The following is a 24,117-nucleotide window of genomic DNA, read 5'->3' as shown; positions in this document are numbered from 1 at the left end:
AAAATATACACAGCAGTGAAGAAATCGAGCTGATTAGTTTTGGTATCATCTCAAACCCTTAGTATGTGCAGTGTAATACAGTGCAGCCTGCAAAAACCTGACTTAATATGGATGAGGAAATCAGAGATACGTACAGACCTTAGGAAGACCTAACATATTCCGCTCTTCAGTCGACAACACAACTGCTTCGGGTATCTGAGCTAATTCAGGTCCCTCCAACGCATTGCACTGTATAGCTTACACATCTAGATCAGCTCTACTAGTATCTTCACAGAGGAAAAACAATCTTTTCTTTCTACTTCATCCAAATCTGGTTAAGCGGAAGCTGGGTCATCAGGGAAAAAAAAAAAAAAAGCGTACACTTGCAGTTAAAAGTTGGTCAAACATTTCAACATCTGATTCCAAATTTTCTGCTAGACATGAGATTCAAAATCCTTGAGGTTTTGGCAGCACACCCATACTGCTTAATATTAAATGATGATCTATACTGAATATAAGAATTCGGATGTACTTAGATGACAGATTTAAGCCTCAGGATGCAGTTTCACTGCTCTTTTAATCTGCTGTAATTACAGGCTGCTGGCAAGAGGGACATTGAGCCCTCCCTTCTACCACAGGCCTCACAGGACTGTCATAAGTTTTAAGAACACATATACATTATATGGAAAATAAATTGCTATAAAATAACTTTTTAATTTATGCTTCCCCCTYCCCCTTCTTCGTCAGATTGATTAAATTCTTCTTTCTCTTCCCCCACATTGCTCCCTGGAGCTCTCAGAACAAGTTCTTCCAGTTTGACTTGTTGCCCATTCTGCAACCATCTCTTCTCCAGGATTAGTGGTATTACTCCGAAACTATCAGAACAGTCCATCATTTCCAGCCTACATTCTCAAGCAGAAGACATGCTTCCGTATATCAGGTTGATTTTTAAAGTCCTGCCCTTTCTCGGGCAGCTAGCCAGTGCAGGAGAGGCAACTCAAATTAACTAGTTAAAGTAACTTAGATTAAACCAGTAATGGATACGAGGCAACTCAGGAATAAATTCTGGATGTAGTTTCATTATATGCTTAATACAATCTAATTGTTGGTAGCCACCAAAAGGGATGTTCCTGTTCTCCCTCCCTAATCCAGCCAGAAATTCCTCCTTCTTCCCTTGCTCCAGGTCAACAATTGTGCAGTAATTTGGCAAGTCACATCCATTTATTGGTCTATTAAAAATACATATTTTTACAGGACTAGTTATCACTGTATTAGGGGGTTGACTCATCAAAAGCCTTCTTCAGCTCCTTGTGTACTACTGTTTTCCTGAATCTTTCTAGTGCAAGGGCTTGTTTTGAGACTTAAGTATACAAAAATGTGGTGTTTGGTAGGGTTAGTTCTTCGGTTGAATCACTGAACTGATAAGATGCGTGTTTGCAGCATCACCAGAAGAAACACAGGAGAAGAGAACAGTATGATTACTTTTCTGGCAGGAGGCTGCACTTAGTTTCAAGATATGCTAAAACTGATGAATTTAGATAAAGCGTACAGAGCATATAACACAGCTTGCTAATCTGAGATGCCTTGTTGTAGGGTATTATTTCAGGATACAGATGAATCAAATTTTCATCTTACAGCTCCTGAAAAGGGATATTGGACCCTTCAGCTTTCTTTCTTGTCACCCAGAACTCSCTTCCTTCCTGCCCTGCTCCTCAATTCCCTTGCAGCAGTAACCCAAATCTTGTCTTAGGTAGGGTCTAGTGTGCCTGACTGCAAAGTGAGCGGACCTAATAYCGTCTTTTTGCCAGCTTTCTACTGTTTTAGTGAACTCAGTGAGCCCGTGAGGTGATCAGATGAACATCAGGGCAAGCTCAAGGTATGTGGCAAGAGCGAAGGGAAACTGCAGAAGACATGCTCCACCCTTCAGGAAAATTATTAATACAGCCCAAGCCATACTGTGAAATTACACCCTTAGTTGACATTTCAGTCCAAGTTGGGTAATGTTAGTTAAGAAAACACATTTTTAACAATGGAGGAAAAGCTTCAGATTCAGAACTTGGTTCTCTGGTTTGTTTTGTTGTTTTCTTTTTAAAAAATGACTAAAATGCTGAGAGGAATTAATGAAAATCTCAAAGTTATAGGGGCTACAAAAATACGTATAACCAATATAAGTCTACTCTGATACTTCAGTAAAGCAGTTACATGGATGCTCATTCACACGATGTGTAACAAGCTTTGGAGCCAGCTCCAGAGTTCACAGTCTAAGTTAAGGAACATATACAACATAAGTAGTAGTCAAACACAAAAATATAATAGTTAATTCACTACAGTCATTGTAGTGCTCCCTGTTACACAAGTAACCAGGGCTATAAATTAGCATCTAACACACACCAGCCCAGGTATTCATGTTATAGTTTCCTGAAATAGATGCAAATCCTTTGAGAAAACAGGCAGTAATGTTTTGTTTCGGTGATGGTTGGAAGAGGTATGGGATGTAGCAATCAACCAAGTCTTCTTCCAGCTGCGGTGAACATCCTTGCTCATGATCGACTTAAGGGAGCAATTAGCAAATGCTTGCATGTATATAATGGAGACGTACAGTGGAAAACGGCAGCCACTAAGATGTTCAGCTAAATCCAGATAGCTCAGTGTGCCTGAAGGTATGAGCACCCTATCAGGTACATTTGCCCAGGTACTGAGAAGTTAACCCTATAGACTTCTACTGGGACATACCTGAAAGATTTGCTTTACAACAGAAAACACAATTAGACTTAATGGTGTAGTGTGAGAAAGCCAGCAAATCCAGCATACACATACTCAGTTTCAAGAAAAGGAACAATGTAACGGTGGAGTAACTTGTCAAAACAAAACAGAAAGCAAGAAAAAGCAATAGAATACAGGAATGCTACAAGGAGCCCGGAGACTTAAAAAATAATAATAAAAAAACCTGCATGGGAATCCCTGGTAAACTGGGTGCGCTATTCCAGCATAAAGATGGAGTCACCTTATCAAAACTCTGCATGGCTCAACAGGGAAGTTAAGAAAGCTACTGTGGGAAAGGTTGGAGTTTTAAAAAAGTGGACAATTTGTCCACATGAGGAAAACAGGAAATCCCATAAATCATGGCAAAACAAGTGCAAAAGGGAAATTCAGGTGGCTAAAAGAAAGAATTTTATGAGTGTCTTGGCAAAGGATGCCCAAATTGACAGGAAAAAGTTACTTAAACATGTCAAAAGCAGGAAGCCTGCTACAGAATAGGTGAGAGCATGTGATGACCAAGATGTAAAAGGGGCACTGGGGAATGACAAAACCACAGTAGATCTTCAGCTCTGCTGCATGATACAACTCAGGGTCCCTAAGGTGCATGCCATGTTTATTATTGTGTCTATTATCATATTGTACAGATGTTGTTACATCTCACACATAAATTCAGGTTTTGGGGTGTGGTGCATGGTGCAAGAGCTGAAGATCGAAAGGAACCTAAGAACAGCCCTTACTCTAGGCAGTAAAAGGACAGCCACAAAAAAATACATGTAGTTCCTCCAGTTCAAGTTAAAAAAAACCCTAAAAGTACAGCTTAAGAATCAACCTTTGTTACTGGCAGCTGGGAAAATGCTTAGTACCATGCACCACTGAAAATACCACAGAAAAACACAGGAAGAGCATTTCCAGTTGTCACCACCTTCCGATGTCACTTAAAACAAACATTGTGACAGTTTAATTTAGGCAGCTTAGAAAGTTGTAGTCCTGACAAAGAACGATGAGACTTTTAGCATATCAGAAGCATTTTCTGAGAGCAAGAATGCACAACAGTGACAGCATGTGTGTGTGTGTGGGGGGGGTGTTTCCCATTTGTTCTTAAGTATTCTGACTTTTCTGCAAAAGAGAAAGAAACCCATCCACACTGCATGACCTGGAATTTTAAGGAGGCCAGCAACTCAGTACTCAGAGCTGTATTTCTCAGCTGTAGGATACAACTGGTAACAACTGCTTACAAACACAAGACCATGTCCCTCCAGCAATAAAACCAAGGTTTCCCAGCTAATCAAGAACAGTGGCATGCTATCACCAGGAAGCTACTCAGTAACTCTGCCACTAGTGTTAACTGCAAGCATGTGGGCCTGTCCCTTCACCTTTGGGAAACTAGTGGGTCTGTAAATGATACAGCACAATTCAATTCTGTGTCATGTCTATAGAATTATTTTCTCACCAGCATCAAGCCTATTTTGACTGGGCCTGGATTCAATCTGATACTCTTCAACTGTGAAAAAAACATCATCTGAGCACTAAGCACCCACCAGGCTACCGGTATGAGTGTACACAGAAAGAGCACAGTTTTCTGACAGCTGAGACTATCATCAGATTAAATCACCAAGTGCAGTATGTAGAAGTAAGGGATGCACTTCATGGTCAGCTGTACCAAGAGCCCAAAAGTGGATGCCTGCCCTCTCTCCAGAGCCAGTAAAAGCCACCCATCAATAACAAATCATTTAAAACCTATGCCCAGGAACAGATTCACACAGTACCAGCTCTGGGATGGGGTTAGGTATGCCTGACCCCTGGATAAATTTGTTAAGCTTGATCAAAATGGGAGCCTTGACACTGGATGGCAGCTGTCGAGAAATAGCGTATTTCTTGTGGGTTTCCTCAGTGTTAGTCACACCATCAGACCATACTTGAACAAAGAGAGAGAGAAAAAAAAATGTTTCCTGCAGAATGCATTAACTGTTTCAATCAGTAATGGCACTGATTGCTCATGAGTTTTCCAGCAGCAGGGCAGGCTGAAAGCCTAARCTCCCAGGTCCTCGGTCAGCATGGCCGCAGAGCTCTGCCTGGTGTATGCACCAAACTTGCATGGGCAGAAGGTGCATTTTTCTCAAAGACAGAAAGGAGCTCCCACCAATGACAAGCCTGAGCTCTGCTGACAGTTGCCATTTTTGGCTGCTGAAATAATTTGTCACCCTTAACAGGACCATGAAGTAGTACATAAGAATTTCAACAGTCTTAGTGCCTTGATTCCCAGCCAATGATAACTGACTTCAAATCACTACTCACAAGAACAAGTTCTGCTTGAAGTCAAATATAAATCTACTTACAAAGTAAGAAGATACCCAAAATATCTTCTGAGAAAAAGTGATATTTTCAGTCAAGTTAGGAAGGTATAACAGCCTTTCTGAAGGTATCTGGAGATAACAGGATGGCGGCACTATGCACCAAATATGCCTTCTGAAATTTGTAGTTTGACAGATAAGGCCTAAGGAAGAAACTCTGACCTACAGGTGTTTACACATCCCCCGTAAAGCCCTCTGTAGGTGCTTCCTGCCCTGGTGAGATCTCATTTCACAAAGTCATTTCCAGGTAGGAAGGAATCCCTACTTCCTTTCTTTCTCTGTCCTTTTCCTCCTCCTCTCTCTTCTCATTCCTCTCTCCACCAATTTGTGTGTTTGCAGTTTTGTTGCGTCCCTGTCCCCAGTCCCCATCTACAGTGTTCCTCAGCAGCAGGGAATCTCTCTAGAAACATGCACTTGACTGAAAAGCTCCTGTATTTCACTGGTTTTATGCACCTGTGTGAACACTTACCCTACATGTCCCATCTCCAGGTCCCTCTTCAGTTGGTATTGCTGCTTAGGGATTTCAAGCAGTTGAAGTGTAGAAGCACTTACTAAGAACACATTAAAGTTTGTTGTGGTCAAAGTTAGAAGCTGAAGCTATCTAGTGACTGAGCTGGACAAGGTAAACAACTTGCACTGAGAAAAGAACAGTTTTTACAGACCTATATTGAGTCTGTTTTTGCTGCTGATATTATCTCAGATAATATCAGATATCTCGTCCCTTCCAAATCTCCAAGTCAAAGTCCACGTTGAATACCAACTCAAGAGTTTAGTCTCCATTAAGAAACACTACTGCAAGTTAAAGGATTGCTATTAAGTGAAATTCAGTCTCTATATCTGGGAAATAAAACTTGTCAACAAAGAAGACAGATACAGCAAAAACATTCACAAGCAACAGCACTTCAAAGAGGGTTTCCTATTATGTATCACATTAGTGCATGAAAAAATAAACCTTCCTCAAAACAGAAATTATTTTAAATATTATGGTACATGATATGACCACAAAAAAAAAAAAAAAAAAAAAAAAAAAAAATCCACTAAGAAACATGAAGAAATTTGGACTGAAAATCTGTGATACTGTGGACACTCCATCTAGGACATCTAATTACTGTAAACACAGCCCTGAAAGCATTAAAATGCATTAAAAATTTGCTTTTTCAAAAATACCTGAAGATCAATATAAGTGATTTTGTTTCAATGCCATGGGTTCTGAACAAACTCGAGTCATCAGATGGGATTTGCATGTAACGCCCTTGTCAATAGAAAGAGTTGCTTACAACAAATTCCTAGTTTCAAACCCCAGAGATCAGCATGAGAGCAGGAGGATGCACTGTACCAAGAAGGCAATGAAGGTTAAAGCTAATGAAATGAAAGCCTAAAGCTACTTTCTAGAGTAAAAGGCATGAACAGGGAGTTTCTCAGAAGTCCATTCACAGATTCTTCTGCAAGCAAAAATGGCAAAACAGTGACTTTGCAAGATTCTCATTTTTGGGACTTGCATGGAATCACAGTATCATTTAGGCTGCAAGGGACCTCTGAAGGTCATCTGGTGCAACCTCCCCCTCCAAGCAAGCCTAATCTCAAGTTAGATCAGGTTGCTCAGGACCTTGCCCAGCTAAATTCAGAAAATCTCTAAGGATGCACCTTTCAGTACAACAGGCCACTTGTGGAAATTCTTTTCCTTGTATCTAATGAGAATTTACCTTGCTGCAGCTTGTGACTCCTATCCTTTCACTGTGAACCTGTAAGAGGAGACTAGGTTCACTGTCTCTATAACTCTCTTTTATTTAGTGGAAGATAGATGCACAGAGAGATTTCTGACCTGAAAATACAGCAATTCAGAAGTAAAGATAAAACAAAACAACAAAAAATAAAGAAAAAGGAAAATGCAAAAGTAATGACTGTTACTGCCATTCATTAGCCTTATTTAGAAATTCCCTTTCTAAACCTGATTAATAATTGATAAGGAATCAACTCAGATACTTCACAATAGGGACATCAGATGCAACAGAAATGACATTTTTCAGGGCAGATGTTAATATGTCAAAATAACAGGTTTAAGGTTAAATTGAGCCCCCCCCCATTCCCAAACACACATTCTGAATAATATTCAATAGTTTCCAGAATAAGAACAGATGAAGAACTGCACTGGGTCTGCACAGTGCAAGATCCAGTCTCTGATACGGTTCAAGAACAGATGCCTAGGAAAGAACAGAAGAACAGCACCTAGTGGTATTTCCTCTTTGCTAGTATATCAAAGTAAATTTTAGGGAAATGTAATTTCTCTCAGGTCCTGTTGAAGCTTCTTCCTTAGTACACAGAAATGGTGATGTTCTTTCTGAATACAGAGGTTATTCTCAGGCTCAGTGCTGCAGAAAAGAGTTTAGGGCAGCCTTATCCATGAAAGTTAGTTTGTGGCATCTCTCCTTCCCTAACAGTCAAAGACATTATGAATGTTTTTACCTATTCAATACAGAATGCTCCTTCATCCTAACACGTCAACGTCCAAACCCAATATTCAGTCCAAGGTAAGATTCTAGTGCCACGTCAACAACTAAATCTCTTCCTATGAGCTATGGTAACAGCTCTGAGCAACCAGAGCTTTACAAAGTCAGTGTGTGTTGTGAAGAGAAGGACTTTTTCAACGCAAGGCCCTTAGCAGAATGACAAGCATTAGAATGCCAGTCCTGACATCACAAAGGTTTTTCATAATACCTTCCCTAAASACAGGAGAGCTTGCTTGCACTTACCTGGAGAGAAATTATCAAATATTTACCAGGTTTGAATATTTAATTCCTATAAGATTACATAAACACTTCTCCCATATTAACCTTTAGGTAGAATTGAGTTTGAAGACACTGCTGATTCAATTATCTCAAGTAGTAAAATGAGACTCCTCGGTACTTCTGCACTTTTTTTAAAAAAAACAAGAACAAAAACACTTGCATATTACCTTCCCTCTCCCTCCCTGCCAAGCTGCACTGCCTCATCTTTTGGGGAAACACTATATATATTTACCTATACTGTGTCCAGTATTGCAGTACACTGGCCATAAATTCTGAAGAAATCTTATGGACCCAAGAGATTTAAAGTGTTCTAAAGAAGGGTACTGTCATACCATCAGATGTAATTAAAATACTATTAGTTAGATGAATTGGAGTAGTAACGGATGCCAAACCCAATTGTAAAGAATAACATAATAGTTTAAGTCATCTTCATGGAAACAAAATGTAGACTCTTTTGAGCCTCCTTCACAGTAATTTAAGCTAATGGGTTTTGGCTGACAGGTAGAGAGCACACACAGAACATAACACAATTAGTTATCTGTTAAACCCCAGTAATCCAGTTACTCTGGATCACATGTTATACTTTAAAAGTAAAATGATAATAACCCTCCTTACTACAGAATCTTCCCTTGTTATCTCAGGAGTGAGCGGGTCTTAAGCACAGCAATATCTGATCTGAAGTGAGGCAGACATCGGCTTCTCTTAGATAGGGAATGGGGGGGCAGGTTTAGCTCAGCTGGTTAGAGCATGGTGCTGCTAATGCCAACATCGCAGGTTCAATCCCCGTACGGGCTATGCTGAGGGTTGGATTAGATGATCTCCAGAGGCCCCTTCCAACCTTACCATTCTATGATTCTATGATTTCCTTGAAGTCACAGGCTCCCACTGCAGCTCCACAAATGCTAAAGCAGCTACAATGCAGAGGTTATATAGGAAACACCAACAGACCCCACCACCCTTATCTCTGCTCTTTCAGCCACTGAATATTTCAGAGGTAAGACTTGTAGATTGAGATAGCATCTTTCATCTATCCAGCTGAAAAAAAAAGACAAGCTTTTGAGACTATGAGTCCTTCTCCAGCTCAGGAACAGATGTTAACCTGAAATACAACTCTAAGTACAATTCAGGTGAGTAGTCTCTGAGTCCCAGAGATGAGAGGAGAAGTCTGGAACAATGAAGACTTACCGTTGGTAGAAGAGGATCAGGATAGGAAACACTTAGACAAGCTGGACACACACAAGCCCATGAGCCCTGACCAGATGTACCTGTGAGTGCTGAGGCAGCTGGCCAATGTCATTGCGAAGCCACTCTTGACTATCTTTGAAAGGTCATGGCAATTAGGAGGGGTTCCTGAGGTCCGGAAGAAAGCAAATGTCACTCCTATCTTCAAAAAGGGCAAGGAGGAGGATCCAGGCAACTATAAGCCACTCAGCCTCACCTCAATCCCTAGGAAGAGACGGAGCAAGTAATCCTAGACACTACTTTCAGACATGTCAAAGACAAGAAGATTATTGGGAATAGTCAGCACAGATTTACAAAGGAGAAATCATATTTAACCAACTTGATAGCTTTCTAATATGATATAACAAGCCTGGTGGATGAAAGGAGAGTAGCTGATGTTATTTTGACTTTAGCAAGGCTTTTGACACTGTCTCCTATAATATCCTCATAGATAAGCTGATGAAGTGCAGGCTAGGTAAGTGGTGAGTAAGGTAAATTGAAAACTGGCTGAACTGCTGGGCTCAGAGGGTTGTGATTAGCAGCCTGAAGCCCAGCTGATGACCAGTCACTAATGGTGTCCTGCAGGGATCAGTACTGGAGCCAATATTGTTTATCATCGTTAATATCCTGGATGATGGGATCAAACGCACACTAAGCAAGTTCACAGATGATACAAAACTGCGAGTAGTGGGTGATAAGCCAAACAGTTGCACTGATATTTAGAGAGACCTCAACAGGCTATGGAAATAGGCAGAGAGGAATCTCATGAAGTTCAACAAAGGGAAGCTGAAAGTCCTGCACTTGGGAAGGAGTAACTATCTGCATCAGTACAGGCTGGTGGCCAACTAGCTTGAGAACAGCTTTGCAGGGAAGAGCCTAAAGGTCCTGGTAAACACCTAGCTGACCTTCAGCCAGCAACACACCCTCACGGCAAAGGCAGCCAACAGCATCCTGGCTGTATTAGAAAGAGCATTGCCAACAGGTTGAAGGAGGCGATTCTTCCCTTCTATTCAGCACTGGTGGGGCAATATCTGGAGTGCTGTGCCCAACCCCAGGACAAGAGGGGCATAAATTTACTGGAGCAAGTCCAGTGAAAGTCCACAAAGATAATTTAGGGCCTGGAGCATCTCTCATACAAAGAGAGGCTGAGAAAGCTAGCATAGCTTAGTGTGGAGAAGAGAAGGCTGAGGAGGATCTTATCAACGTACATAAATATCTGATGGGAAGAAAGAAGAAAAAGCCAGACTCTTCTCAGCAGTGCCCAGTGACAGGACAATAGGCAGTGGGCACAAACAGAAACACAGAAAATTCCGCTGTAACACAAGAAAACACTTGCTGTCTCTGAGAGCGGTTAAATACTGGAGTAGGTTGCCCAGTGATGTTGTGGAGTCTCCACCCTTGGAAATATTCAAAATCTGATTGGATACAATCCTGGATAACCTGCTCTAGGTGCTCCTGCTTAAGTAGTGCAGTTGGCCCAAATGATCTTCAGAAGTCCCTTTCAATCCCAACTATTCCATGATTCTGTTTGAGAGTTTAAGGGTGTATAGTAAGAGATATTTTTCTCTGCAAGTAAGTGCAGTGATGTTTAGTAAGCTGCTCTGAATGAGTCTAAATTGGCAACAAATTAATTCTGTCAGTTAGGACACAAACACAACAAACCACAGGTCAAATAAATAGCACTTGAACACTGGACCATGTCCTGGTTAAAATGGCTGGTGTCTTAGAGATGAGTCACGGCAAAAAGCAGAACGAAGGACATTATTTCCGCCATTCAGGAAAAACTTCCATGAATCCAAAACATTCTCCTTCAGCGTCTTATTTTCCAAAACCCATGGACCAACCCCAAAATAACACTACAGCTGCTGGTTGGTATTTTACTATTGTATTATTTTTCTAGTAGTTCAAGATGGAACTAACTATGAGAATTGTAAGTATATACCATCATCCCAACTCACTTTTATCAGACAATGAGGATATATTTGCTCTTGCTGTCACAGAAGTTTTAACACTCCGATCAAAATACTGACTTATGCTCAGAAGCCTAAACTGTATCTCATTATCTGAATGGACTGTATTCAACGTCACTATTTTCACCAAAGTACTTATTTAGAAGTTGCATTGATTTTGTCCAATGAAAACTGATCAGAGGGAGTATTTTAGCTGCCAGGCCTCAAAATTAAGCTCTGACATTCAAAAGGATTTCTCTTACAAAAAGAGTGCTAGAGCTAAGCTTTAAAAGCACTGTGAACAATGTTCTGATGAAGTGAACTGCAAAATAAATCAGCCTAAATCCAGGGAGTTGCTCCAACAGATGAAAACCTCAATGCCAAAGAGAAAGGAGAAAGTCCTGTTCCCACTTTATAAATAACTCACTTTATTTGTTTCGAGCTTGCCACCTGCTCTTTCCATTTGATCTTAGTCCTTGTATTAGAAGAGATGGTGAAAAGTTAGTTCATTTTCAGTCCTTGCTGCTAAGACTTTATGCACTTCCATCACATCCCCTTCAAAGACACCTTTTCCAGAATGAAGAGATCTCATCTATTTATCATTCCTTACATAGGACCCATTTCATTCTTGTCAACCTTTTTAGGACCTCTCTCAGTTTTACTAGATTTTTTTCTTTTTTTAAAGAGGGATGAGACCAGTGCTCATGCAGCATTTGTAATGCAGATGCACTATGGACTTATATAGTAGTATGTTTCCTGTTTTGGTCACTGTTATTTTTCCATGAGCATCTAGCCTTCAATTTAATTTTCCAACCACTGGGATAGTATTTTCATAGAACTGCCTACTATCACTCCCAAATTTCATCTACGACTGAAGAGTCATTTCAGAGCTCATCACTGTATACATACAGCTGGGGACCATTCTCCATGTGCATTACTTCATTAGATGGAATTTAAAATGCTATTTTAGCACTTGATCCTGTAAGATTTTTCAGCATTTCTTCACAGCTCACTCTTCTTTTTACCATCATAAATAATTTAGTTTCATCAACAAACACTGTCACCTCTGTCACCTATTCTCCATTTGCTTTTCTAACTCTGACTTCTCTGTGCTTTCGGCCTCCGCATCTTCCTGYGGCAATGGATAACATTGTGGAAACACTGTGTAAAATCAATCTTCCCTCTGCCCAATTTACAGATGAAGTTTTATTAGATGCCCCAGCAGTTCTCATGTTCTCAAAAATGCTGATCAGTCTTTACTAACCTTCTCAGCGCCATTCTTGCTTTCATAAAACTCAGTTACTTTGCCTCCTTCTCCAAGTGCCTCCTTTCCAAGGCGAGGCGTCCTAATCTATTTAACATCTCCTCAAATCACTTCTCATTCCATGTTTCTGCTCTTTCTTGTCACCTTTTGCCGTTTTTTAGCCTTCTTATACTCCACATCAACAAAATCTGAGTAATTATGCTACAATCAGCACCGGTGTAGGCTATGTTTAAGATGTTATTGCACTACAAAATCATTTTTTTCATACTTCCTCAGGGAGATGTTTCAGAGTTTCTCTTTAGAATTTTATTAAAAATCTTTTTCATGAAAAATTATAAATCTAAAAATTCAAGTATTTATTTACTCATTCTCCTTCCCCTTGCTCTCAAGTTGATTTTTTTTATTTTAACTTTTTATTTTTTTAAGTTAAATTATAATTTAATGTTAGTTATCATTTTTATATACATCTTCTGCATTGGCGTACAAAGTAACACTGTGCTCCTGTTAAACAGCCACCTCAATTACAGTTTAAATAATACTGAAGTCTCCTTCTTTACACTGGATTTTATTGAAGTCTCCAAAACAGACCTTTGTCAGAAGCTCCCCACATTCAGATACCTCAAGTGATACAGTACCTGTTTCAACCCCCTCCTTGGTACATTAAGCTGCTTAGACTCAATGCATCTTTTCTAGGTAGCTAATCATTCTTGAAACTTCTCTCAAAAATCATCCCTGTTTCTCCATAGCAATTTCACTTCTTACTCCAAAAGTCATTTTTTTCCCCCTCAAATGAAGCCCTAACTGAGGAAGAAACAGGGAAAAAGGACTGCTACTGACTCTACCCAGAGTAGTCCTTGCCACAGACTGAAGGTTAAAACATTAAAACAAGACTCATCTGCTAATGACTCTCCCTAAAGTAAATCAGAGATTCCCTCCCTCCTCACTGCTGTCTTGCAGACACATTGCAAACTGTTCTCTGCTTTTTTATTACCTAATCACCAGTAATAAAACTTGCAGCCGGGAAAGCATAACGGCGCTGCCTGACCAGCCTTACTAGGCCTGCAGTGATGGCAACCACTAAACCGCCTTAATGCAGGTGTCAAGGTGAAAAAGCAGAAGCTGTCGCTTTTCTGAGATTTAATGGCTTACCCCTTAAAAATGAATATACAAATATACCTGCAGAAAAGGACTGGTTTCTGCTGGCTGCACAGGAATCACTGCTTGCTTTGACTGTCTGCAGACTGCCCAAGTGAGATTTCCCCTTTCCTGCTGCAACGCCGTCGCAGGAATGCAGTGATATACCAGAGCTCCAGATCCATCAGCTAAGACAACACGGCACCTCTTCTCTCCTTCACACGCACAAAAGTCAACCAAACAACCTGCCTCATCCCCAAAACTCCATCCTCCCACCACCACCCAACTCTCTTTCTTCCTGTATGTTTTATTCACGCAGATGCTTGAACTGTGCTGCAAGGAAGCAGAGGCCAAGACTGTGGGACAACTCACTCGGTTTACAGCAGCGTCGGTCTTGAAATCTAAAAATCTAAGAACCTAGTTTACAAAAAGTAGTCTGGAATTATCAGTGCTGGGAAGACTCTGGGATTAAAAAAAATGCAAAAAAAGAGACACCAGTRCTGTATATAATTGGATAAAAATATTAGAGCCTTCACTAAAAGGAAACGTTTCAACATTTTAAGTTGATCTCTGAGTTCTTTCTTAATGAAAGCTTTGACACTATTAAGACTCAGTTTCCTTAAATCATTTTCAGGCCAGCAAGATGACTGATGATGGCTTCTACATATGCAGTTCATTTTCATGTGGAAACATGATAAAAATAGAAGCCTAAGTGCCAAGTTTACAATCATTCCACAGACCAGAGTGGCGTGTGAAGGCTAGAGATCTGAGACAATGTTAACGCATCACATCAAAGAAATCAAACTACAGGAAAAGCAAGATACCCAAACTGTCACGCTTCTCAGTGCAGACAATTAATGCTTAGGCCACAAATCAGGCTTTCTGCTGCATATATTTCAGACTATTTTAATCTACTACCTACCAAACAATCATAGAAGGTGTAATCAGAGATTTACATTTGAGAGCTGCATAAAGGCAGCCTAAATGATCCTTATTTTATGAAAATGAAATATTGACAATATTTCTCCTGCCTTTACATAAAATAAGTCTTAAATTCACATCTCTATTTTACTATGAATTTCTTCAAAGGTACTGAATCATATGTTTAACTATATTCATTTCTTATCTTTATTTTTAGATGGTGTAAGCTTCTGTGGCTAACTTACTTATCGCTTTTGTTGTTAAGAAACTGCTGCCTTTAACAGAGGAGTATGAAGCTATTAAATAAACCAAAAGCCAAGCAAACAAGAACTTTAGCTTGTGAAAGTGAAAGGCAAAAGAAAAACTTAAACTACCCCTCTCCTACAGGACAGGATCGCTGACAAGGACTTTAATGTTCAGTGAATTCTTCCCTCATCTCTCAGAGAGATACTGCGCAATGCAATTTTAAAAGCAAGCATTTCAAGGCTTTACTTTTGCAACCTAAATAAAAAAAATATTAAAAAATGAAGTTTTTTCAGACCATGACTGCTGCTTCTCAGGATACCTGAGACGATGGGTTCAGGCCTTAGCGCTGCAGCGGCTCCAGGCACACTGCTTCCACTGGAGCTGCAGCTGCCTGCTGCGAGGCCAGCACAGCAGTCCATGTCCCCTCCAAAGGGATGTGCTGCTCTGCCTAGGGAGTTACACAAAGATATCCAGTGTTACTCATCTGCCAATTCTTTACTATTAAAGTTGAAGTATCCCCCTGAAATTCTGCTCCCTGTTTGCCATCACAATCCACAAAAAAAGTAGGATCATAAGCTTTTAAAAGCTTGGGGGGCTGCTGCATTACCAAGAAAAGCTGTGTAATCAGTGAAAGAAGAAAAAAAAAGAAAAAAAATCACTTTCTGACTAACAATAACGCCAGAAGAAGTGGAATGTATTTGTGGGGAACATGCACAAGACCCCTCCCCATTCCCCTCAAATAACCAAGTGGTGAGATTAGCAAATTGTTTTAAAAACCTTTTTATAGTGCTGAGAGCAGTAGCATACCTATAATTATACTGGTATCAAATTACCCTTGAAAACACTTCATTTAGGCAATTACTACATAGCATACCAATAGAAGTCCTTTTGCTCAGTGTAAACTGCACCTCTATCAGAAGGGCTTGATGGACTCATTACATTAGTGAAGCTTCTGTAGTATACACACAATCAAGCAACTCTGGCACTGAAGCTCTATCTTCCCAGATTTTAAAAGACTACTGAAATAGACGGATACAGGAAATGTTATGAAGTCACAAGAATCCTCTGTTAATCCTGTTACAGCAACTGCCACGCTACCTAAAATTTGGGAATCATTGCTGAGATTCCCTATGCGGTTGCAAAGAATTCATGATGAAGACAGCAAAGGAGTACACATCACACAGAACATACCCATCCATATTCAACATGCATGAGCAGGAAGCAAAAGCAAAAAGCAAAATATCAAAAAGCATTTGGCAAGAAAGGGACCAGTAAGTGTCCATCACTGTCTTGCTCTGACCACACTGAGACAGGTAGACACAGACAAACAGTGTGCATGTGTTTTCRCACCCAGTCAGGTCATCTTTATTTTAAAAACTATCCTTTGCTGACTGGAAGATTTATTTCAGAAGGGAAGAATTTTTCATCTGGAAATGGTGTTTCTTATCCCTGCATCTTCCCCACCTATGCTCTCTAGCCTGCTTCCTGCAGAAGTTCAGAACTAGGCTATCCCACAAGATAATCATGTTAACAAAGGTCTCTGACTTGTGAGTTTGGGTTGGAAATCTTCCAGGATGTAGCCAGACTACTTAAATGATAGGGAGCGCAGGGACATCAACCATTCTTAAGGCAAGTACAGTTCTGAGCAGGGCCCCGGAGCAAGAACAGCATGACTGAGACAACTCCTTCTGCTGAGCACTTCCACAGGAAAAAAAATAATCAGCAGCTATTGCACAAAGTATTTTGGACACATATCCTATAATAAGTGTGATATATCCATAAAAGTGAATATTTAAATGCACTGAATAACTTGAGCTAATGAACAATAAAATCAACTCAGTTTTAAGCTCCATTAGCCCAGATGAATCCTTTCTCAGGAAGTAGTTGCCAAATTCAAGTATCACACTTGGAAGTCGTGCACATAAAATCTTTCTGGATGTGGAAACTGGGTGAAATATCAATGCTTTATGCTGTCTAAAATAAAGAACTCTGCTGAAAAAAACAGAGAGACGACCTCTGTGAGCCAGAAATGATTGTACAAGCACTTGGTGTTTCCTGAAGCTTGACCGTGCAAAACATAGACTTGCTGTTTTCTGTGTCATTTTAGTAAAAGTTTTACCAAACTCTGTGATCCTGGAATCATTAGTCAACTTGCATCAGCTCCTGCTACATACGGCCAACCTCACAACCAACTCCAGCAGCAGAACAGTCATAAGCTCCAAGACTATTTAAAAACAGTTTACAAGCACATTAATTAAATGTTCAAAAGGTAACAAGTATTTAGGTGCTGCCTAGCCCAGTGCAGTCTTTCTGCTCAATGTGGTCAAAGGAACGTTTTAACCCTTAGTCTTACGGCAAGACCCTATGCACTGCAAAGTTCTTGGGCTGGGATACAGCCGGGGCGCTTAGGCCCACAGACCATATCACCGCTCCTCTCCGGGGACGGAGGCTTGACTTCTTTCTTTCTGTCTGTCTTTCAACATTTTACTGAAATAAAACACATTTAACCTTCCAAAAACCCAAATTGACTTGATTTTTCTCTTGGAGGCAGAGATGATCTGAACTTCTTCATTAACTCCTTTGTATGGAGAAGTTTATAACTGTCTCTGTGCTTTTCTTTTCATTCTGCTGGAAAATTCTTGCCCTTTTTGCAATTTAGACATCTGGGTAAAAATCTTCATGATGAGCCACTAACTGAAACATTGCAGTTGATTGTCCTAGATTGGTCCATGCTGACTTCTTAGCCATAATCATTCAATTATAAGGCACACTAATATGAAAGGTATACAGTCAAATACTACAAAATGACAAACTGCGACTGTAACCGTGCAGATAATATTACAACATTGCATTCACAGACTGATACAGGCATGTGCAATGTGTCATAAACCATCCTGACGGATGGTTTCTTCTAAACAACCTCCATTTTTCACTCATTCCAACACCTTTACAGCAGCTATAGTATTTGCTTATAAAGAGAGCATACTGTGGAAAATGSTCAAAATAGTTTACCTTCCTTTAAAGTTTTCTACTTGATACAAATCAGAAATCAGCAACTCCTGGTAATCTTGCAGTTCAGTCCAAAAATTCCAAGGTATTTTCCCAACTCTTAATGTGTCAAGATCTCACAGTAGTGCTCACACGCTCTCACTGACATTCTCCCGTACAGATCTGCRAGGTCATTATCTATCAGATGTGATCTGGCAAAGTTATTTACTAGCAAAACATAGATTAGTTGGAATATCATCCGGGTCTAATGTTTAGTCCTAGAAGTCACCAAAAATGTTTTGTAATTGGGCATAGGAGCTCCTTATTACTTTATCATTATTTATAATTAATTTTTCCAATTTATCTTATTTATCTTGAAAGTATCATTTTACAGCACGGCTCTGCTAATCCGTGTGTAGACYTCCACCAAGCCTCAAGCTCTTTTCTCTGTCAGTCCATAGATGGACATGGACAACTGTACTGTAAAATGAAGAAAAAAAATCTTACCCATTTTTCCTAAGGACCAGAATAAATACATTCGGAAAAACTTCTCACCTTAGCTGAAGGAACAGAGGAGCTGAAGTTGTAACAAAGACTTCTGTTCCAACCAAAATAACGTCAAATTGAAATAAGTTAGCAGAACAACAAAGGTAGAATTTCACAGAACAGATAAAAAGGCCTCTTTTTCGAGCAATGAATATATGCTTGCATGGCACTCTCAAAACTGTTTAATTAATCCTCCAGTCATTTGCAAGACAGATCATACAGTATCTGAACTGACAGCACAAGTAGACTTCTAATAAATAAATAAATTAAATAAGTAAAGTACCAACATATGCAACCTCAGTTCACCTGAAGTTACTTGTACCTTGCACTGGAAAAATTTCACAAATTCAAAAAATCCGACAGAATCTCTTATGGTAGAAAACATACATATGACTTGCTATATTTAAAAAAAAGACTTGTGTAAACACCTACTTGAAGGTGACTACACCTACAAACACACAAACTGAAAAAAAAATCCTTATTGGCTAAAYAGTACATTTCAAATCTACCACTGTCAGAAGAAACTCCTAACAATGTAAACATCTAATTTTAATTCTTCATACAGAAACACAGACAGGGAACACCTCAGCAGAATGCTGTTATTATATTTTTTATGACAACAGAACTGCTGAATCTGTGTATTAGTGTTCAGGAATACACTTCAAAAGCCTGTTTAGTGATCAGTAATTTCACTGAAGAACTACATTGTTTGTATCTAGGATAACAGTGTTAACCAAAATGTACACAAAACCAGAAAAATTCTGCAGTTTACAAAACACTGCAAGTGCATCAATGGCAATATTTGTGAATTCAGTTACATATTTTTGAAGTATTTATGATGCAAATGTTCCTAATGAATTAGGGCAAAGTCTATATGCAGGATACAGAATAACATCAGTTGCCTAGTAATTTACATAAATGCACTTAAAAAAAAAAAGTTGTTCACTGTCTTTAAGAAATTGCAGGTATCAACACACAGAGACAGATTCTTTTCTGCCTCAGCATAATGAAAAAGTCCAAGAAGCATTCACAAACATCAATTAAATTAGTACTTAGGTCTGATTCATACATCGAGTCATACTGATCTAACTACAGCAACAAATTAATGCTAATTTAATATAAAGACTGCTGATCTGTACACGGACACTTACCATGCCTTCAAGTCTAGACTATTTCATTTGAGTATGCAGGTTTACAGTTTTAATCAGCAGCTCTAACTATAGAATTAATTTAGGTAGGTTCGTGCAAACCTTCTAATTAAATCCACACACTTGTGTGCTAGCTATAGACCAATATTAATTTGGCTGAAAACTAATTAATTTATTTGTTGGGTTCATTTGCAGCTAGATCTGCTCTTGGATTCAATTACTTGCACGGTAGCAGGAGTGCAGGTGGGGAGTATCAAGGAGGGCTGGGAGGACAGGCAAAACCCCTCTGTTCGCAGGAACGGACACTTAACCTCTGCTCCTAGCAAGGAGTACGAAACTAATACAAAATAACACTCAGATAGTTACTGAACTTTGATAGTTATGCAGCTAGAGGATAAATGGGAAAGCTCTCACCTTGGCTAATAACTAGTTGGAAAACAGAAGACAGAGCAGGAATAAACAGTCAATTTTCACAGGGAATGGAGACTGCCAAGAGCTTTTTGCTGAGTTCCGTGTTGTATGCTATATTCATAAACAATCTGGGAGAAGAGGACAACGAGTGAAGTGACAAAATCTGCTGAGGATATAAGCTGTTCAGAATAGTAAAGATAAGGGTTGACACAAGAACTGTAGAAAAAAAAAATCTGTGAGACCGAATAAACAGGAGATAAAATAACAGATGAAATTCAGTGCAGATAAATATAAAGTAGCACACAGGAAAAAAAACAATCCTAACTTCACCTAAAAAGTGATGTGCTCCAAGCTGATCATTAGCATTCTGAAAGTCAGGACAGACTGTTTGATAAAAAGCATCAGCTCAAGGCCATGCAACAACCAAAAAATAAATCTGATATAAAGAAATGATTAGGAAAGGAACGGAATTAAGTCGCCTTATAAAGCTACAGTTTGTCTGCATCTTAAACCCTGAGCACAGCTTGCCTCCATTTCAAGAAGATAAAACAGAAGTGGAAAATATTTTTTCAAAAAAGGTAACAAGGTTTGAAAAGTCTTACAGCAAGGAATGATTGATTGGGCTAGGATTCTTCTGCCTGGAAACAGAGATGACTACAGCGACGTCTGACAGAAGCCTATAAAATCATCCACTGCATGGAGAAGACAAACAGGGATCAGTTGTTCACTRCTTCTGCCAGTACAAAATCTAAGATACATGAAATGAAGCTAGCAGCTGTCAGGCTCAAAAATTAATAGTAATTAGTTCCCAGAATATTATTTTATGCTCTGAAAGTCCTCTCCTGGGATGCTATCAGTACTGCAGATTTAAATGGACTTTAGTGGAGACATGGGCAAGTTCACTGAAGAAAAATACATTAAATGTTAACTAAAATGGAAGCAACGAGTACCTCTTGACAGCAGATAAGAGAGGTTTCAGACAAAGGTGTAAATACGTTAGCCCTGCTCTTCTCTAGATATGAATGAACTAGTCAATCGAGCAGCTTAAGGTGTAACAGCAGCTTCACCACCAAAGTACAGATGAAATCCTTTTCAAGAAGCAGATTGTCTACATCCTCTGCTCAAACACACAGAGAAAAGCCACAGTTCCAGCTCTTGTGAAAAAAATGGTTAATAACACATTTTTAATTCACCTGACAATTATGAATAAAATCATCAATCTAGTTAACCCACAACTGAATAGTAATGGTTACTATAAAATTAAACGTTGGCTCTATAACTTCCAAAGCAATTGTGTTACATAAAACAAGGGACACCTCTCAGTGAACAAAAACCCCTTGTAAGCACAGAAATGTAGTCACGTGCAGTAAGGACAACAGCCAAATTAAAWTAAAGTTATTCCTTTTCATGCTTCCCACAGCATCGATTTGACCTCTACACTAAACAGTGCTACATCAGTCAGAAAAGTCGAAGGGACAGGAGCAGACAGAATATGGTGAATGATCAATAGGAATATATTATTAAAAATCCAGCAAGTCTCATTTACAATTCAGAATTTGCAAAAGAAGTGAAGGCCAAGTGAGATTATTAAAATCAACCACCAACTCTGATTTGCACAGCAGAGGGCGCAATCTCACCAGTCACTCTCACATCAGGACCAAATAGCAACTACTTTGCTTAATAATCAACCTGATCTGGCCAAAACACTGAGTCTTCCCAGGGAGGAAGCAATATAGAATTTTATTATTACCTCCAAACTACATTAATATGAAAAAAAATGAGACCATCAAGATGAATTAAAACACGTATCAGATAACTTTCCTTCAATATCACACAGAGGAATGGAAGCAAAAAAATGCCTCTCTATCCTCTTTAACTATCACTGACTAAATGATAATGATTAAACGGTAACAATTACAGATAGAAATAGCCTTAACTGACACTGCACATTTGTCCAACACTAGGCTTAACAGTAGTAAGCAGTGGAGGTATATGTACTTATATCCAAGATAAAGCCGACAGATTATGAGTACAAGATAAAGCCTGGTCATGGAAGGTTGTGGTGTCAGCACTGACTAAAGCTACAGAAATAGAACCCACTGAGCGTTTGGCTTATGGTTTTTCAGTAAAAGATAGTGGTGGCAGTCCACATGAGCTATTATTTGAGAAAAATAACAAGTTAAAAAAGAAAATCCATATTCTATTGGAAAATCAAACATGAGAAAATCAGGACAAAGCAAATCAGCTTTTAAAACTATCTTGTTTACTTTTGTGCTTAGACGATATGACTATTATGATCTTCAGTTTCTTATCGAAAGTACTATACTTATACACTAGAACTTAGCTATAATGTTTATACTGAGCACACAACAGAAGAATATTTAAGATCAGAAACTGTCTTAGTAGCATCTTCCACAAAATTTTATAGTACTTCTTCAAGAGACCAAAACATACGCTTTATGCAACAATCTTCTGAAATTTAAACGCATTACTACAGTTAAATTTTCCATTCAAAAACATTAAAGATCCTGTCATGTATGACCAATGACTATAAGACCAAAGAGTATATAAGCTGCAAACAATTCCCTCGTCTAAGGGTGACTGAAGATTAGGAAAACAGGAATTAAATACGTTTGCTAGTTTCAATTAGTAATCAGGAATATAATTAGGATTTCTAATAACACTGGTTTCAGCAGTAGCTTAATTTTCATTTTATGAAGTTTCCAGCCTCTGTATTTGCAAAGATAAGCCAAGTGTAGCCCACACAAAGTTATTGCCCTCCAGACAGCCAGTTTCAATGCCTACTGTGTCACACAAGCTAAGTTTTAAAGTTCCAAATAATTAACTGAAACTGCAAATTTCATTGTTGGTCCTGAGCCTTCTCCACAATCCTGGTGCCGTACAATGACCAGTAATCCAGACGTCTAGCGATTGCTTAGGTTATTCAGGAGCCAACCTCTAACACTTACTACTGAAATTCCAGTTGCAGTGACAGAAAGACATTTGGTCAGTTCTGCTCCCCTGCTGCGACACAAAAGCTCCAAGTTGATTTTAAACCCAGCTTTTATACTTTATAGTATCTAACTGGCCTTCTACCCTAGGGCTAAACACAGTTTGACAGGCTCCAGAGTTTGGAAGGTCACTGCCCACTTGTTTCTATGGAAAAGGACAGGCAGATTCTGAAGTAACGAGCTCGCAAGTCCTATCCGAATAGAGGAGGCCATCATGAACGTACCTGACATAGGAAGCTGAAGTAGATTCTTCTCCATATCTAACCTCCATCTTTTCATCATTTCAGAATTTAACCACAGAAGCTCTTGCAGGTTCCCCAGATGCAACACCCTAAACACCTACCAAACCTCTCCTGGTCCCTGTGGCAACCACGCATGTGATCCGCAAGCCCCATTCTACAAACTTCAACCAGGATTCATCAGCAGGGCTCACACTCTATCATAAACATCATTGCACACCAGTCTCAGACTCATCAAACTTGAGAGGCGGAAAAAAAAATCCCACAAGCTTCTTACTTGGCAATTGCAGCATCCCAATGCATTGCACAAGGCCAGCTGACAGCACTCCCAACACCTCCAGAGAAGCAAGAGACAGCACTATGCTACACATGTTTGTCTTATAAAACTAGGATCTTCTGCATAGGACTTTATGATTTTTATGGTAATGGAAGCACTTGACTTCACAACACATTTAAAATTACTCCCTGTGACTTGCATTAATAAACATATATTAACATAAGAGATACTGCAAATCAACTGCAAATTTTTACAATCTATTCCTTTCCCCATTCATCTACTCACAAAACCCTCCAGAATTAAAGAAAAATAAAACCGTTTTCATTGTCCAAAATAAATAATTACAACTGAAATTTTTAAGACCTGAATACTCAGAAAACAAAGCTATTCATCACAGTAAGCATTCCAGTCCAGTGGTTAAATAATAAAAAAAAAACTCTACAAGAAATGAGATGCGAGTTTTGAAGATGTGTATATATATGTGTGTGCGTGTATATATAGAYAGATAGATAGATAGATACATATATATGCATAATTTTTTWAAAAATGAAAGTCAATATGAAGAAGGATTACTTCCTAAAACCAGCTCCGTGTCAGAGCGGTACTTTCCTCCGCCAAGCACAAGCAGAAGGCTGCAATTCCCCCCGAGGCAGCCCTTTCGCGGGTGAGGCCTCTGGCGGGGCGCGAGGGCAGGCGGCGGCCGGGGCAGCTCCCCCGCTAACGGCCGCCTCAGCCCGCCGCCGGTGACCGTTAACCGCCGCTGGCGACCGTTAACCGGGGACGCGGCGAGGCCAGGCAGCAGCCCCCGGGGGCGCGCGGCTCGGCTCGGCTTCCCGGTACAGCTGGTGCCCCGGCCGCCAGCTGCCGCCCAGCCGCGCCGCCCCGC

At 39.7% G+C, this 24,117-nt stretch overlaps 1 protein-coding gene across 1 annotated transcript in view; it reads right to left on the bottom strand.

Moving 5' to 3' along the window:
• NDRG3 (NDRG family member 3) overlaps positions 1–24,117 on the bottom strand; it is a 66,007-nt gene that overhangs the window by 41,595 nt on the left and 295 nt on the right. The window lies entirely within an intron of this gene.

The sequence above is a fragment of the Rhea americana genome, unplaced genomic scaffold (assembly GCF_003343005.1).
Source record: "Rhea americana isolate MKP2758 unplaced genomic scaffold, rheAme1 scaffold_190, whole genome shotgun sequence".
Taxonomy (NCBI): domain Eukaryota; kingdom Metazoa; phylum Chordata; class Aves; order Rheiformes; family Rheidae; genus Rhea; species Rhea americana.
This window is presented reverse-complemented; position numbering and strand designations above follow the sequence as displayed.